Here is a 17,298-nt window from a genome sequence, read left to right on the forward strand (position 1 = left end):
AACGGCTTGGGGACTGGAATAACAGTCCCCATGCTGGAATGACGAGCCTTGGATGTGCCAGAAGGGCTCGGGGACTAGATTGACACACCCCATGCTGGAATGATGGCCCCTGGGTGTGCCAGAAGGGCTCAGGTAGTGGAATAACAGGCCCCTGACTCGAATGACGGCCCCTGGGTGTACCAGAAGGGCTCGGGGACTGGATTGACACGCCCCGTACTGGAATGACGGCCCCGGGGAGTGCCATAAGGGCTCGGGGGAGTGGAATGACAGGCCCCTGACTGGAATGACGGGCCCTGGGTGTGACAGAAGGGCTCTGGGACTGGAATGATAGGACCATGACTGGAATGACGGCCCCTGAGTGTACCAGAAGGGCTCGGGGACTGGAATGACAGGCCCCTGACTGGAACGACGGGGCCCCGGGTGTGCCAGATGGGCTCTGGGACTGGAATGACAGGCTCCAGACTGGAATGACGGGCCCACGGTGTGCCAGAAGGGCTCGGGGACTGGAATGACAGGCCCCAGAGTGGAATGACGGCCCCTGGGTGTGCCAGAAGGGCTCTGGGACTGGATTGACAGGCACCATGCTGGAATAACGGCCCCCAGGTGTGCCAGAACGCCTCGGGGACTGGAATGACAGGCCCCTGACTGGAATGACAGGCCCTCGGTGTGCCAGAAGGTCTCGGGGACTGGAATGACAGGCCCCTGACTGGAATGATGAGCCCTGGGTGTGACAGAAGGGCTCAGGGACTGGAATGACAGGCCCCATGCTGGAATGACGGCCCCTGGGTGTGCCAGAAGGGTTCGGGGACTGGAATGACAGGCCCCAGACTGGAATGATGTCCCCTGGGTGTGCCAGAAGGGCTCGGGGACTGGATTGACACGCCCCATGCTGGGAATGACGGCCCCGGGGAGTGCCAGAAGGGCTCGGGGAGTGGAATGACAGGCCCCTGACTGGAATGACGGCCCCTGGGTGTGACAGAAGGGGTCTGGGACTGGAATGATAGGACCCTGACTGGAATGACGGCCCCTGAGTGTACCAGAAGGGCTCGGGGACTGGAATGACAGGCCCCTGACTGGAACGACGGGCCCTGGGTGTGCCAGAAGGGCTCTGGGACTGGAATGACAGGCCCCAGACTGGAATGACGGACCCTGGGTGTGCCAGAAGGGCTCTGGGACTGGAATGACATGTCCCTGACTGGAATGACGGTCTCTGGGTGTGCCTGAAGGGCTTGGGGACTGGAATAACAGTCCCCAAGCTGGAATGACAGGCCCCCTGACTGGAATGACAGGCCCTCGGTGTGCCAGAAGGTCTCGGAGACGGGAATGACAGGCCCCTGACTGGAATGATGGGCCCTGGGTGTGACAGAAGGGCTCAGGGAGTGGAATGACAGGCCCCATGCTGGAATGACAGCCCCTGGGTGTGCCAGAAGGGTTCGGGGACTGGAATGACAGGCCCCAGACTGGAATGATGTCCCCTGGGTGTGCCAGAAGGGCTCGGGGACTGGATTGACACGCCCCATGCTGGAATGATGGCCCCGGGGAGTGCCAGAAGGGCTCAGGGAGTGGAATGACAGGCCGCTGACTGGAATGACGGGCCCTGGGTGTGACAGAAGGGCTCTGGGACTGGAATGATAGGATCCTGACTGGAATGACGGCCCCTGAGTGTACCAAAAGGGCTCGGGGACTGGAATGACAGGCCCCTGACTGGAACGACGGGCCCTGGGTGTGCCAGAAGGGCTCTGGGACTGGAATGACAGGCCCCAGACTGGAATGACGGGCCCTCGGTGTGCCAGAAGGGCCCGGGGACTGGAATGACAGTCCCCAGACTGGAATGACGGACCCTGGGTGTGCCAGAAGGGCTCTGGGACTGGAATGACATGCCCCTGACTGGAATGACGGTCTCTGGGTGTGCCAGAAGGGCTTGGGGACTGGAATAACAGTCCCCATGCTGGAATGACGAGCCTTGGGTGTGCCAGAAGGGCTCGGGGACTAGATTGACACACCCCATGCTGGAATGATGGCCCCTGGGTGTGCCAGAAGGGCTCAGGTAGTGGAATAACAGGCCCCTGACTCGAATGACGGCCCCTGGGTGTACCAGAAGGGCTCGGGGACTGGATTGACACGCCCCGTACTGGAATGACGGCCCCGGGGAGTGCCATAAGGGCTCGGGGAGTGGAATGACAGGCCCCTGACTGGAATGACGGGCCCTGGGTGTGACAGAAGGGCTCTGGGACTGGAATGATAGGACCATGACTGGAATGACGGTCCCTGAGTGTACCAGAAGGGCTCGGGGACTGGATTGACACGCCCCGTACTGGAATGACGGCCCGGGGAGTGCCATAAGGGCTCGGGGAGTGGAATGACAGGCCCCTGACTGGAATGACGGGCCCTGGGTGTGACAGAAGGGCTCTGGGACTGGAATGATAGGACCATGACTGGAATGACGGCCCCCTGAGTGTACCAGAAGGGCTCGGGGACTGGAATGACAGGCCCCTGACTGGAACGACGGGCCCCGGGTGTGCCAGATGGGCTCTGGGACTGGAATGACAGGCCCCAGAGTGGAATGACGGCCCCTGGGTGTGCCAGAAGGGCTCTGGGACTGGATTGACAGGCACCATGCTGGAATAACGGCCCCCAGGTGTGCCAGAACGCCTCGGGGACTGGAATGACAGGCCCCTGACTGGAATGACAGGCCCTCGGTGTGCCAGAAGGTCTCGGGGACTGGAATGACAGGCCCCTGACTGGAATGATGAGCCCTGGGTGTGACAGAAGGGCTCAGGGACTGGAATGACAGGCCCCATGCTGGAATGACGGCCCCTGGGTGTGCCAGAAGGGTTCGGGGACTGGAATGACAGGCCCCAGACTGGAATGATGTCCCCTGGGTGTGCCAGAAGGGCTCGGGGACTGGATTGACACGCCCCATGCTGGAATGACGGCCCCGGGGAGTGCCAGAAGGGCTCGGGGAGTGGAATGACAGGCCCCCTGACTGGAATGACGGCCCCTGGGTGTGACAGAAGGGGTCTGGGACTGGAATGATAGGACCCTGACTGGAATGACGGCCCCTGAGTGTACCAGAAGGGCTCGGGGACTGGAATGACAGGCCCCTGACTGGAACGACGGGCCCTGGGTGTGCCAGAAGGGCTCTGGGACTGGAATGACAGGCCCCAGACTGGAATGACGGACCCTGGGTGTGCCAGAAGGGCTCTGGGACTGGAATGACATGTCCCTGACTGGAATGACGGTCTCTGGGTGTGCCTGAAGGGCTTGGGGACTGGAATAACAGTCCCCAAGCTGGAATGACAGGCCCCTGACTGGAATGACAGGCCCTCGGTGTGCCAGAAGGTCTCGGAGACGGGAATGACAGGCCCCTGACTGGAATGATGGGCCCTGGGTGTGACAGAAGGGCTCAGGGAGTGGAATGACAGGCCCCATGCTGGAATGACAGCCCCTGGGTGTGCCAGAAGGGTTCGGGGACTGGAATGACAGGCCCCAGACTGGAATGATGTCCCCTGGGTGTGCCAGAAGGGCTCGGGGACTGGATTGACACGCCCCATGCTGGAATGATGGCCCCGGGGAGTGCCAGAAGGGCTCAGGGAGTGGAATGACAGGCCGCTGACTGGAATGACGGGCCCTGGGTGTGACAGAAGGGCTCTGGGACTGGAATGATAGGATCCTGACTGGAATGACGGCCCCTGAGTGTACCAAAAGGGCTCGGGGACTGGAATGACAGGCCCCTGACTGGAACGACGGGCCCTGGGTGTGCCAGAAGGGCTCTGGGACTGGAATGACAGGCCCCAGACTGGAATGACGGGCCCTCGGTGTGCCAGAAGGGCCCGGGGACTGGAATGACAGTCCCCAGACTGGAATGACGGACCCTGGGTGTGCCAGAAGGGCTCTGGGACTGGAATGACATGCCCCTGACTGGAATGACGGTCTCTGGGTGTGCCAGAAGGGCTTGGGGACTGGAATAACAGTCCCCATGCTGGAATGACGAGCCTTGGGTGTGCCAGAAGGGCTCGGGGACTAGATTGACACACCCCATGCTGGAATGATGGCCCCTGGGTGTGCCAGAAGGGCTCAGGTAGTGGAATAACAGGCCCCTGACTCGAATGACGGCCCCTGGGTGTACCAGAAGGGCTCGGGGACTGGATTGACACGCCCCGTACTGGAATGACGGCCCCGGGGAGTGCCATAAGGGCTCGGGGAGTGGAATGACAGGCCCCTGACTGGAATGACGGGCCCTGGGTGTGACAGAAGGGCTCTGGGACTGGAATGATAGGACCATGACTGGAATGACGGTCCCTGAGTGTACCAGAAGGGCTCGGGGACTGGAATGACAGGCCCCTGACTGGAACGACGGGCCCCGGGTGTGCCAGATGGGCTCTGGGACTGGAATGACAGGCTCCAGACTGGAATGACGGGCCCACGGTGTGCCAGAAGGGCTCGGGGACTGGAATGACAGGCCCCAGAGTGGAATGACGGCCCCTGGGTGTGCCAGAAGGGCTCTGGGACTGGATTGACAGGCACCATGCTGGAATAACGGCCCCCAGGTGTGCCAGAACGCCTCGGGGACTGGAATGACAGGCCCCTGACTGGAATGACAGGCCCTTCGGTGTGCCAGAAGGTCTCGGGGACTGGAATGACAGGCCCCTGACTGGAATGATGAGCCCTGGGTGTGACAGAAGGGCTCAGGGACTGGAATGACAGGCCCCATGCTGGAATGACGGCCCCTGGGTGTGCCAGAAGGGTTCGGGGACTGGAATGACAGGCCCCAGACTGGAATGATGTCCCCTGGGTGTGCCAGAAGGGCTCGGGGACTGGATTGACACGCCCCCATGCTGGAATGACGGCCCCGGGGAGTGCCAGAAGGGCTCGGGGAGTGGAATGACAGGCCCCTGACTGGAATGACGGCCCCTGGGTGTGACAGAAGGGGTCTGGGACTGGAATGATAGGACCCTGACTGGAATGACGGCCCCTGAGTGTACCAGAAGGGCTCGGGGACTGGAATGACAGGCCCCTGACTGGAACGACGGGCCCTGGGTGTGCCAGAAGGGCTCTGGGACTGGAATGACAGGCCCCAGACTGGAATGACGGACCCTGGGTGTGCCAGAAGGGCTCTGGGACTGGAATGACATGCCCCTGACTGGAATGACGGTCTCTGGGTGTGCCTGAAGGGCTTGGGGACTGGAATAACAGTCCCCAAGCTGGAATGACGAGGCTTGGGTGTGTCAGAAGGGCTCGGGGACTGGATTGACACACCCCATGCTGGAATGATGGCCCCTAGGTTTGCCAGAAGGGCTCAGGGACTGGAATAACAGGCCCCTGACTCGAATGACGGCCCCTGGCTGTGCCAGAAGGGATTGGGGACTGGAATAACAGGCCCCTGACTGGAATGACGGCCCCTGGGTGTGCCAGAAGGGTTCGGGGACTGGAATGACAGCCCCCTGACTGGAATGACGGGTCCTGAGTGTGCCAGAAGGGCTCTGGGACTGGAATGACAGGCTCCTGACAGGAATGATGGCACCTGGGTGTGCCAGAAGGGCTCTGGGACTGGAATGACAGGCCCCTGACTGGAATGACGGGCTCTGGGTGTGCCAGAAGGGCTCTGGGACTGGAATGACAGGCCCCTGAGTGGAATGACGGGCCCTGGGTGTGACAGAAGGGCTCGGGGACTGGAATGACAGGCCCCTGACTGGAAGGACGGGCCCTAGGTGTGCCAGAAGGGCTCGGGGACTGGATTAACACGCCCCGTACTGGAATGACGGCCTCTGGGTGTACCAAAACGGCTCTGGGACTGGAATGACAGGCCCCTGACTGGAATGACGGCCCCTGGGTGTGCCAGAAGGGCTCTGGGACTGCATTGACAGGCACCATGCTGGAATGACGCGCCCTCGGTGTGCCAGAAGGGCTCGGGGACTGGAATGACAGGCCCCAGACTGGAATGACGGACCCTGGGTGTGCCAAAAGGGCTCTGGGACTGGAATGACAGGCCCCTGACTGGAATGACGGCCCCTGGGTGTGCCAGAAGGGCTCTGGGACTGGATTGACAGGCACCATGCTGGAATGACCGGCCCTCGGTGTGCCAGAAGGGCTCGGGGGACTGGAATGACTGGCCCCAGAGTGGAATGCTGGCCCCTGGGTGTGCCAGAAGGGCTCTGGGACTGGATTGACAGTCACCATGCTGGAATGACAGGCCCTCGGTGTGCCAGAAGGGCTCGGGGACTGGAATGACAGGCCCCAGAGTGGAATGACGGCCCCTGGGTGTGCCAGAAGGGCTCTGGGACTGGATTGACAGGCACCATGCTGGAATAACGGTCCCTGGGTGTGCCAGAACGCCTCGGGGACTGGAATGACATGCCCCTGACTGTTATGACAGGCCCTCGGTGTGCCAGAAGGTCTCGGGGACTGGAATGACAGGCTCCTGACTGGAATGATGGGCCCTGGGTGTGACAGAAGGGCTCAGGGACTGGAATGACAAGCCCCATGCTGGAATGACGGCCCCTGGATGTGCTAGAAGGGTTCGGGGACTGGAATGACAGGCCCCAGACTGGAATGATGTCCCCTGGGTGTGCCAGAAGGGCTCGGGGACTGGATTGACACGCCCTATGCTGGAATGGCGGCCCCGGGGGAGTGCCAGAAGGGCTCGGCGAGTGGAATGACAGGCCCCTGACTGGAATGACGGGCCCTGGGTGTGACAGACGGGCTCTGGGACTGGAATGATAGGACCCTGACTGGAATGACGGCCCCTGAGTGTACCAGAAGGGCTCAGGGACTGGAATGACAGGCCCCTCACTGAAACGACGAGCCCTGGGGTGTGCCAGAAGGGCTCTGGGACTGGAATGACAGGCCCCAGACTGGAATGACGGGCCCTCGGTGTGCCAGAAGGGCTCGGGGACTTCATTGACAGGCCCCAGAGTGGAATGACGGCCCCTGGGTGTGCCAGAAGGGCTCGGGGACTGGATTGACAGGCGCCATGCTGGAATAACGGCTCATGGGGTGTGCCAGAAGGCCTCGGGGACTGGAATGACAGGCCCCTGACTGGAATGGCAGGCCCTCGGTGTGCCAGAAGGGCTCGGGGACTGGAATGACAGGCCCCAGACTGGAATGACGGCACCTGGGTGTGCCAGAAGTGCTCTGGGACTGGAATGACATGCCCCTGACTGGAATGACGGTCTCTGGGTGTGCCAGAAGGGATCTGGGACTGGAATGACAGGCCCCTGACTGGAATGACGGGCCCTCGGTGTGACAGAAGGGCTCGGGGACTGGAATGACAGGCCCCTGACTGGAAGGACGGGCCCTGGGTGTGCCAGAAGGGCTCGGGGACTGGATTAACTGGCCCCATGCTGGAATGACGGCCCCTTGGTGTGCCAAAAGGGCTCTGGGACTGGAATGAGAGGCCCCTGACTGGAATGACGGCCCCTGGGTGTGCCAGAAGGGCTCTGGGACTGGATTGACAGGCACCATGCTGGAATGATGGCCCCTTGGTGTGCCAGAAGGGCTCGGGGAATGGAAATGACAGGCCCCAGATTGGAATGACGGCCCCTGGGTGTTCCAGAAGGGTTCTGGGACTGGATTGACAGGCACCATTCTGGAATAACGGCCCCTGGGTGTGCCAGAACGCCTCGGGGATTGGAATGACAGGCCCCTGTCTGGAATGACAGGCCCTCGGTGTGCCAGACGTTTTCGGGGACTGGAATGACAGGCCCCTGATTGGAATGATGGGCCCTGGGTGTGACAGAAGGGCTCAGGGACTGGAATGAAAGGCCCCATGCTGGAATGACGGCTCCTGGGTGTGCCAGAAGGGTTCGGGGACTGGAATGACAGGCCCCAGACTGGAATGATGTCCCCTGGGTGTGCTAGAAGGGCTCGGGGGACTGGATTGAAACGCCCCATGCTGGAATGATCGCCCCGGGGAGTGCCAGAAGGGCTCGGGGATTGGAATGACAGGCCCCTGACTGGGATGACGGGGCCTGGATGTGACAGAGGGGCTCTGGGACTGGAATGATAGGACCCTGACTGGAATGACGGCCCCTGAGTGTACCAGAAGGGCTCGGGGACTGGAATGACAGGCCCCTGACTGGAACGACGGGCCCTGGGTGTGCCAGAAGGGCTCTGGGACTGGAATGAAAGGCCCCAGACTGGAATGACGGTCCCTCGGTGTGCCAGAAGGGCTCGTGGACTTCAATGACAGGCCCCAGAGTGGAATGACGGCCCCTGGGTGTGCCAGAAGGGCTCGGGGACTGGATTGACAGGCCCCATGCTGGAATGAGGGCACCTGGGTGTGCTAGAAGGCCTCGGGGACTGGATTGACAGGTCCCTGACTGGAATGATGGGCCCTCAGTGTGCCAGAAGGGCTCGGGGACTGGAATGACGGGCTCCAGACTGGAATGAGGGCACCTGGGTGTGCCAGAAGGGCTCTGGGACTGGTTTGACAGGCACCATGCTGGAATAACGGCCCATGGGTTTGCCAGAAGGGGGGCTCTGGGACTGGAATGACATGCCCCTGACTGGAATGACGGTCTCTGGGTGTGCCAGAAGGGCTCTGGGACTGGAATGTCAGGCCCCTGACTGGAATGACGGGCCCTGGGTGTGACAGAAGGGCTCGGGGGACTTGAATGACAGGCCCCTGACTGGAAGGACGGGCCCTGGGTGTGCCAGAAGGGCTCGGGGACTGGATTGACAGGCTCCATGCTGGAATGAGGGCACCTGGGTGTGCTAGAAGGCCTCAGGGACTGGAATGACAGGTCCCTGACTGGAATGACGGGCCCTCGGTGTGCCAGAAGGGCTCGGGGACTGGAATGACGGGCCCCAGACTGGAATGAGGGCACCTGGGTGTGCCAGAAGGGCTCTGGGACTGGATTGATAGGCGCCATGCTGTAATAACGGCCCATGGGTGTGCCAGAAGGCCTCGGGGACTGGAATGACAGGCCCCCTGACTGGAATGGCAGGCCCTCGGTGTGCCAGAAGGGCTCGGGGACTGGAATGACAGGCCCCAGACTGGAATGACGGCACCTGGGTGTGCCAGAAGTGCTCTGGGACTGGAATGACATGCCCCTGACTGGAATGACGGTCTCTGGGGTGTGCCAGAAGGGCTCTGGGACTGGAATGACAGGCCCCTGACTGGAATGACGGGCCCTGGGTGTGACAGAAGGGCTCGGGGACTGGAATGACAGGCCCCTGACTGGAAGGACGGGCCCTGGGTGTGCCAGAAGGGCTCGGGGACTGGATTAACTGGCCCCCATGCTGGAATGACGGCCCCTGGGTGTGCCAAAAGGGCTCTGGGACTGGAATGAGAGGCCCCTGACTGGAATGACGGCCCCTGGGTGTGCCAGAACGGCTCTGGGACTGGATTGACAGGCACCATGCTGGAATGATGGCCCCTTGGTGTGCCAGAAGGGCTCGGGGACTGGAATGACAGGCCCCAGATTGGAATGACGGCCCCTGGGTGTTCCAGAAGGGTTCTGGGACTGGATTGACAGGCACCATTCTGGAATAACGGCCCCTGGGTGTGCCAGAATGCCTCGGGGACTGGAATGACAGGCCCCTGACTGGAATGACAGGCCCTCGGTGTGCCAGAAGTTCTCGGGGACTGGAATGACAGGCCCCTGACTGGAATGTGGGCCCCTGGGTGTCACAGAAGGGCTCAGGTACTGGAATGACAGGCCCCATGCTGGAATGATGTCTCCTGGGTGTGCCAGAAGGGTTCGGGGACTGGAATGATAGGCCCCAGACTGGAATGATGTCCCCTGGGTGTGCTAGAAGGTCTCGGGGACTGGATTGAAACGCCCCATGCTGTCATGATCGCCCCAGGGAGTGCCAGAAGGGCTCGGGGATTGGAATGACAGGCCCCTGACTGGGATGACGGGGCCTGGATGTGACAGAGGGGCTCTGGGACTGGAATGATAGGACCCTGACTGGAATGAGGTGCCCTGGGTGTGCCCGAAGGGCTCGGCGACTGGAGTGACAGGCCCCTGACTGGAATGATGGGCCCTGAGTGTGCCAGAAGGGCTCTGGGACTGGAATGACAGGCTCTATGCTGGAATGACGCCCCCTGGGTGTGACAGAAGGGCTCGGGGACTGGATTGACAGGCTCCATGCTGGAATGAGGGCACCTGGGTGTGCTAGAAGGCCTCAGGGACTGGAATGACAGGTCCCTGACTGGAATGACGGGCCCTCGGTGTGCCAGAAGGGCTCGGGGACTGGAATGATGGGCCCCAGACTGGAATGAGGGCACCTGGGTGTGCCAAAAGGGCTCTGGGACTGGAATGATAGGCCCCTGACTGGAATGACGGCCCCTGGGTGTGCCAGAAGGGCTCTGGGACTGCATTGACAGGCACCGTGCTAGAATGACGGGCCCTCGGTGTGCCAGAAGGGCTCGGGGACTGGAATGACAGGCCCCAGACTGGAATGACGGACCCTGGGTGTGCCAGAAGGGCTCTGGGACTGGATTGACAGGCACCATGCTGGAATAACGGCCCCTGGGTGTGCCAGAACGCCTCGGGGACTGGAATGACAGGCCCCTGACTGGAATGACAGGCCCTCGGTGTGCCAGAAGGTCTCGGAGACGGGAATGACAGGCCCCTGACTGGAATGATGGGCCCTGGGTGTGACAGAAGGGCTCAGGGAGTGGAATGACAGGCCCCATGCTGGAATGACAGCCCCTGGGTGTGCCAGAAGGGTTCGGGGACTGGAATGACAGGCCCCAGACTGGAATGATGTCCCCTGGGTGTGCCAGAAGGGCTCGGGGACTGGATTGACACGCCCCATGCTGGATGATGATGGCCCCGGGGAGTGCCAGAAGGGCTCAGGGAGTGGAATGACAGGCCGCTGACTGGAATGACGGGCCCTGGGTGTGACAGAAGGGCTCTGGGACTGGAATGATAGGATCCTGACTGGAATGACGGCCCCTGAGTGTACCAAAAGGGCTCGGGGACTGGAATGACAGGCCCCTGACTGGAACGACGGGCCCTGGGTGTGCCAGAAGGGCTCTGGGACTGGAATGACAGGCCCCAGACTGGAATGACGGGCCCTCGGTGTGCCAGAAGGGCCCGGGGACTGGAATGACAGTCCCCAGACTGGAATGACGGACCCTGGGTGTGCCAGAAGGGCTCTGGGACTGGAATGACATGCCCCTGACTGGAATGACGGTCTCTGGGTGTGCCAGAAGGGCTTGGGGACTGGAATAACAGTCCCCAAGCTGGAATGACGAGCCTTGGGTGTGCCAGAAGGGCTCGGGGACTAGATTGACACACCCCATGCTGGAATGATGGCCCCTGGGTGTGCCAGAAGGGCTCAGGTAGTGGAATAACAGGCCCCTGACTCGAATGACGGCCCCTGGGTGTACCAGAAGGGCTCGGGGACTGGATTGACACGCCCCGTACTGGAATGACGGCCCCGGGGAGTGCCATAAGGGCTCGGGGAGTGGAATGACAGGCCCTGACTGGAATGACGGGCCCTGGGTGTGACAGAAGGGCTCTGGGACTGGAATGATAGGACCATGACTGGAATGACGGCCCCTGAGTGTACCAGAAGGGCTCGGGGACTGGAATGACAGACCCCTGACTGGAACGACGGGCCCCGGGTGTGCCAGATGGGCTCTGGGACTGGAATGACAGGCTCCAGACTGGAATGACGGGCCCACGGTGTGCCAGAAGGGCTCGGGGGACTGGAATGACAGGCCCCAGAGTGGAATGACGGCCCCTGGGTGTGCCAGAAGGGCTCTGGGACTGGATTGACAGGCACCATGCTGGAATAACGGCCCCCAGGTGTGCCAGAACGCCTCGGGGACTGGAATGACAGGCCCCTGACTGGAATGACAGGCCCTCGGTGTGCCAGAAGGGCTCAGGGAGTGGAATGACAGGCCCCATGCTGGAATGACAGCCCCTGGGTGTGCCAGAAGGGTTCGGGGACTGGAATGACAGGCCCCAGACTGGAATGATGTCCCCTGGGTGTGCCAGAAGGGCTCGGGGACTGGATTGACACGCCCCATGCTGGAATGATGGCCCCGGGGAGTGCCAGAAGGGCTCAGGGAGTGGAATGACAGGCCGCTGACTGGAATGACGGGCCCTGGGTGTGACAGAAGGGCTCTGGGACTGGAATGATAGGATCCTGACTGGAATGACGGCCCCTGAGTGTACCAAAAGGGCTCGGGGACTGGAATGACAGGCCCCTGACTGGAACGACGGGCCCTGGGTGTGCCAGAAGGGCTCTGGGACTGGAATGACAGGCCCCAGACTGGAATGACGGGCCCTCGGTGTGCCAGAAGGGCCCGGGGACTGGAATGACAGTCCCCAGACTGGAATGACGGACCCTGGGTGTGCCAGAAGGGCTCTGGGACTGGAATGACATGCCCCTGACTGGAATGACGGTCTCTGGGTGTGCCAGAAGGGCTTGGGGACTGGAATAACAGTCCCCATGCTGGAATGACGAGCCTTGGGTGTGCCAGAAGGGCTCGGGGACTAGATTGACACACCCCATGCTGGAATGATGGCCCCTGGGTGTGCCAGAAGGGCTCAGGTAGTGGAATAACAGGCCCCTGACTCGAATGACGGCCCCTGGGTGTACCAGAAGGGCTCGGGGACTGGATTGACACGCCCCGTACTGGAATGACGGCCCCGGGGAGTGCCATAAGGGCTCGGGGAGTGGAATGACAGGCCCCTGACTGGAATGACGGGCCCTGGGTGTGACAGAAGGGCTCTGGGACTGGAATGATAGGACCATGACTGGAATGACGGCCCCTGAGTGTACCAGAAGGGCTCGGGGACTGGAATGACAGGCCCCTGACTGGAACGACGGGCCCCGGGTGTGCCAGATGGGCTCTGGGACTGGAATGACAGGCTCCAGACTGGAATGACGGGCCCACGGTGTGCCAGAAGGGCTCGGGGACTGGAATGACAGGCCCCAGAGTGGAATGACGGCCCCTGGGTGTGCCAGAAGGGCTCTGGGACTGGATTGACAGGCACCATGCTGGAATAACGGCCCCCAGGTGTGCCAGAACGCCTCGGGGACTGGAATGACAGGCCCCTGACTGGAATGACAGGCCCTCGGTGTGCCAGAAGGTCTCGGGGACTGGAATGACAGGCCCCTGACTGGAATGATGAGCCCTGGGTGTGACAGAAGGGCTCAGGGACTGGAATGACAGGCCCCATGCTGGAATGACGGCCCCTGGGTGTGCCAGAAGGGTTCGGGGACTGGAATGACAGGCCCCAGACTGGAATGATGTCCCCTGGGTGTGCCAGAAGGGCTCGGGGACTGGATTGACACGCCCCATGCTGGAATGACGGCCCCGGGGACTGCCAGAAGGGCTCGGGGAGTGGAATGACAGGCCCCTGACTGGAATGACGGCCCCTGGGTGTGACAGAAGGGGTCTGGGACTGGAATGATAGGACCCTGACTGGAATGACGGCCCCTGAGTGTACCAGAAGGGCTCGGGGACTGGAATGACAGGCCCCTGACTGGAACGACGGGCCCTGGGTGTGCCAGAAGGGCTCTGGGACTGGAATGACAGGCCCCAGACTGGAATGACGGACCCTGGGTGTGCCAGAAGGGCTCTTGGACTGGAATGACATGCCCCTGACTGGAATGACGGTCTCTGGGTGTGCCTGAAGGGCTTGGGGACTGGAATAACAGTCCCCAAGCTGGAATGACGAGGCTTGGGTGTGTCAGAAGGGCTCGGGGACTGGATTGACACACCCCATGCTGGAATGATGGCCCCTAGGTTTGCCAGAAGGGCTCAGGGACTGGAATAACAGGCCCCTGACTCGAATGACGGCCCCTGGCTGTGCCAGAAGGGCTTGGGGACTGGAATAACAGGCCCCTGACTGGAATGACGGCCCCTGGGTGTGCCAGAAGGGTTCGGGGACTGGAATGACAGCCCCCTGACTGGAATGACGGGTCCTGAGTGTGCCAGAAGGGCTCTGGGACTGGAATGACAGGCTCCTGACAGGAATGACGGCACCTGGGTGTGCCAGAAGGGCTCTGGGACTGGAATGACAGGCCCCTGACTGGAATGACGGGCTCTGGGTGTGCCAGAAGGGCTCTGGGACTGGAATGACAGGCCCCTGACTGGAATGACGGGCCCTGGGTGTGACAGAAGGGCTCGGGGACTGGAATGACAGGCCCCTGACTGGAAGGACGGGCCCTAGGTGTGCCAGAATGGCTCGGGGTCTGGATTAACACGCCCCGTACTGGAATGACGGCCCCTGGGTGTGCCAGAAGGGCTCTGGGACTGCATTGACAGGCACCATGCTGGAATGACGCGCCCTCGGTGTGCCAGAAGGGCTCGGGGACTGGAATGACAGGCCCCAGACTGGAATGACGGACCCTGGGTGTGCCAAAAGGGCTCTGGGACTGGAATGACAGGCCCCTGACTGGAATGACGGCCCCTGGGTGTGCCAGAAGGGCTCTGGGACTGGATTGACAGGCACCATGCTGGAATGACCGGCCCTCGGTGTGCCAGAAGGGCTCGGGGACTGGAATGACTGGCCCCAGAGTGGAATGCTGGCCCCTGGGTGTGCCAGAAGGGCTCTGGGACTGGATTGACAGTCACCATGCTGGAATGACAGGCCCTCGGTGTGCCAGAAGGGCTCGGGGACTGGAATGACAGGCCCCAGAGTGGAATGACGGCCCCTGGGTGTGCCAGAAGGGCTCTGGGACTGGATTGACAGGCACCATGCTGGAATAACGGTCCCTGGGTGTGCCAGAACGCCTCGGGGACTGGAATGACATGCCCCTGACTGTTATGACAGGCCCTCGGTGTGCCAGAAGGTCTCGGGGACTGGAATGACAGGCTCCTGACTGGAATGATGGGCCCTGGGTGTGACAGAAGGGCTCAGGGACTGGAATGACAGGCCCCATGCTGGAATGACGGCCCCTGGATGTGCTAGAAGGGTTCGGGGACTGGAATGACAGGCCCCAGACTGGAATGATGTACCCTGGGTGTGCCAGAAGGGCTCGGGGACTGGATTGACACGCCCCATGCTGGAATGGCGGCCCCGGGGAGTGCCAGAAGGCCTCGGCGAGTGGAATGACAGGCCCCTGACTGGAATGACGGGCCCTGGGTGTGACAGACGGGCTCTGGGACTGCAATGATAGGACCCTGACTGGAATGACGGCCCCTGAGTGTACCAGAAGGGCTCAGGGACTGGAATGACAGGCCCCTCACTGAAACGACGAGCCCTGGGTGTGCCAGAAGGGCTCTGGGACTGGAATGACAGGCCCCAGACTGGAATGACGGGCCCTCGGTGTGCCAGAAGGGCTCGGGGACTTCATTGACAGGCCCCAGAGTGGAATGACGGCCCCTGGCTGTGCCAGAAGGGCTCGGGGACTGGATTGACAGGCGCCATGCTGGAATAACGGCTCATGGGTGTGCCAGAAGGCCTCGGGGACTGGAATGACAGGCCCCTGACTGGAATGGCAGGCCCTCGGTGTGCCAGAAGGGCTCGGGGACTGGAATGACAGGCCCCAGACTGGAATGACGGCACCTGGGTGTGCCAGAAGTGCTCTGGGACTGGAATGACATGCCCCTGACTGGAATGACGGTCTCTGGGTGTGCCAGAAGGGATCTGGGACTGGAATGTACAGGCCCCTGACTGGAATGACGGGCCCTCGGTTTGACAGAAGGGCTCGGGGACTGGAATGACAGGCGCCATGCTGGAATAACGGCTCATGGGTGTGCCAGAAGGCCTCGGGGACTGGAATGACAGGCCCCTGACTGGAATGGCAGGCCCTCGGTTGTGCCAGAAGGGCTCGGGGACTGGAATGACAGGCCCCAGACTGGAATGACGGCACCTGGGTGTGCCAGAAGTGCTCTGGGACTGGAATGACATGCCCTGACTGGAATGACGGTCTCTGGGTGTGCCAGAAGGGATCTGGGACTGGAATGACAGGCCCCTGACTGGAATGACGGGCCCTCGGTTTGACAGAAGGGCTCGGGGACTGGAATGACAGGCCCCTGACTGGAAGGACGGGCCCTGGGTGTGCCAGAAGGGCTCGGGGACTGGATTAACTGGCCCCATGCTGGAATGACGGCCCCTTGGTGTGCCAAAAGGGCTCTGGGACTGGAATGAGAGGCCCCTGACTGGAATGACGGCCCCTGGGTGTGCCAGAAGGGCTCTGGGACTGGATTGACAGGCACCATGCTGGAATGATGGCCCCTTGGTGTGCCAGAAGGGCTCGGGGAATGGAATGACAGGCCCCAGATTGGAATGACGGCCCCTGGGTGTTCCAGAAGGGTTCTGGGACTGGATTGACAGGCACCATTCTGGAATAACGGCCCCTGGGTGTGCCAGAACGCCTCGGGGATTGGAATGACAGGCCCCTGTCTGGAATGACAGGCCCTCGGTGTGCCAGAAGTTTTCGGGGACTGGAATGACAGGCCCCTGACTGGAATGACGGGCCGTGGGTGTGCCAGAAGGGCTCGTGGACAGGAATGACAGGCCCCTGACTGGAATGAGGTGCCCTGGGTGTGCCCGAAGGGCTCGGCGACTGGAGTGACAGGCCCCTGACTGGAATGATGGGCCCTGAGTGTGCCAGAAGGGCTCTGGGACTGGAATGACAGGCTCTATGCTGGAACGACGGCTCCTGGGTGTGCCAGAAGGGTTCGGGGACTGGAATGACAGGCCCCAGACTGGAATGATGTCCCCTGGGTGTGCTAGAAGGGCTCGGGGACTGGATTGAAACGCCCCATGCTGGAATGATCGCCCCGGGGAGTGCCAGAAGGGCTCGGGGATTGGAATGACAGGCCCCTGACTGGGATGACGGGGCCTGGATGTGACAGAGGGGCTCTGGGACTGGAATGATAGGACCCTGACTGGAATGACGGCCCCTGAGTGTACCAGAAGGGCTCGGGGACTGGAATGACAGGCCCCTGACTGGAACGACGGGCCCTGGGTGTGCCAGAAGGGCTCTGGGACTGGAATGAAAGGCCCCAGACTGGAATGACGGTCCCTCGGTGTGCCAGAAGGGCTCGGGGACTTCAATGACAGGCCCCAGAGTGGAATGACGGCCCCTGGGTGTGCCAGAAGGGCTCGGGGACTGGATTGACAGGCCCCATGCTGGAATGAGGGCACCTGGGTGTGCTAGAAGGCCTCGGGGACTGGATTGACAGGTCCCTGACTGGAATGATGGGCCCTCAGTGTGCCAGAAGGGCTCGGGGACTGGAATGACGGGCTCCAGACTGGAATGAGGGCACCTGGGTGTGCCAGAAGGGCTCTGGGACTGGTTTGACAGGCACCATGCTGGAATAACGGCCCATGGGTTTGCCAGAAGGGCTCTGGGACTGGAATGACATGCCCCTGA

The sequence above is a fragment of the Eublepharis macularius genome, chromosome 13, assembly GCF_028583425.1.
Source record: "Eublepharis macularius isolate TG4126 chromosome 13, MPM_Emac_v1.0, whole genome shotgun sequence".
NCBI lineage: Eukaryota > Metazoa > Chordata > Lepidosauria > Squamata > Eublepharidae > Eublepharis > Eublepharis macularius.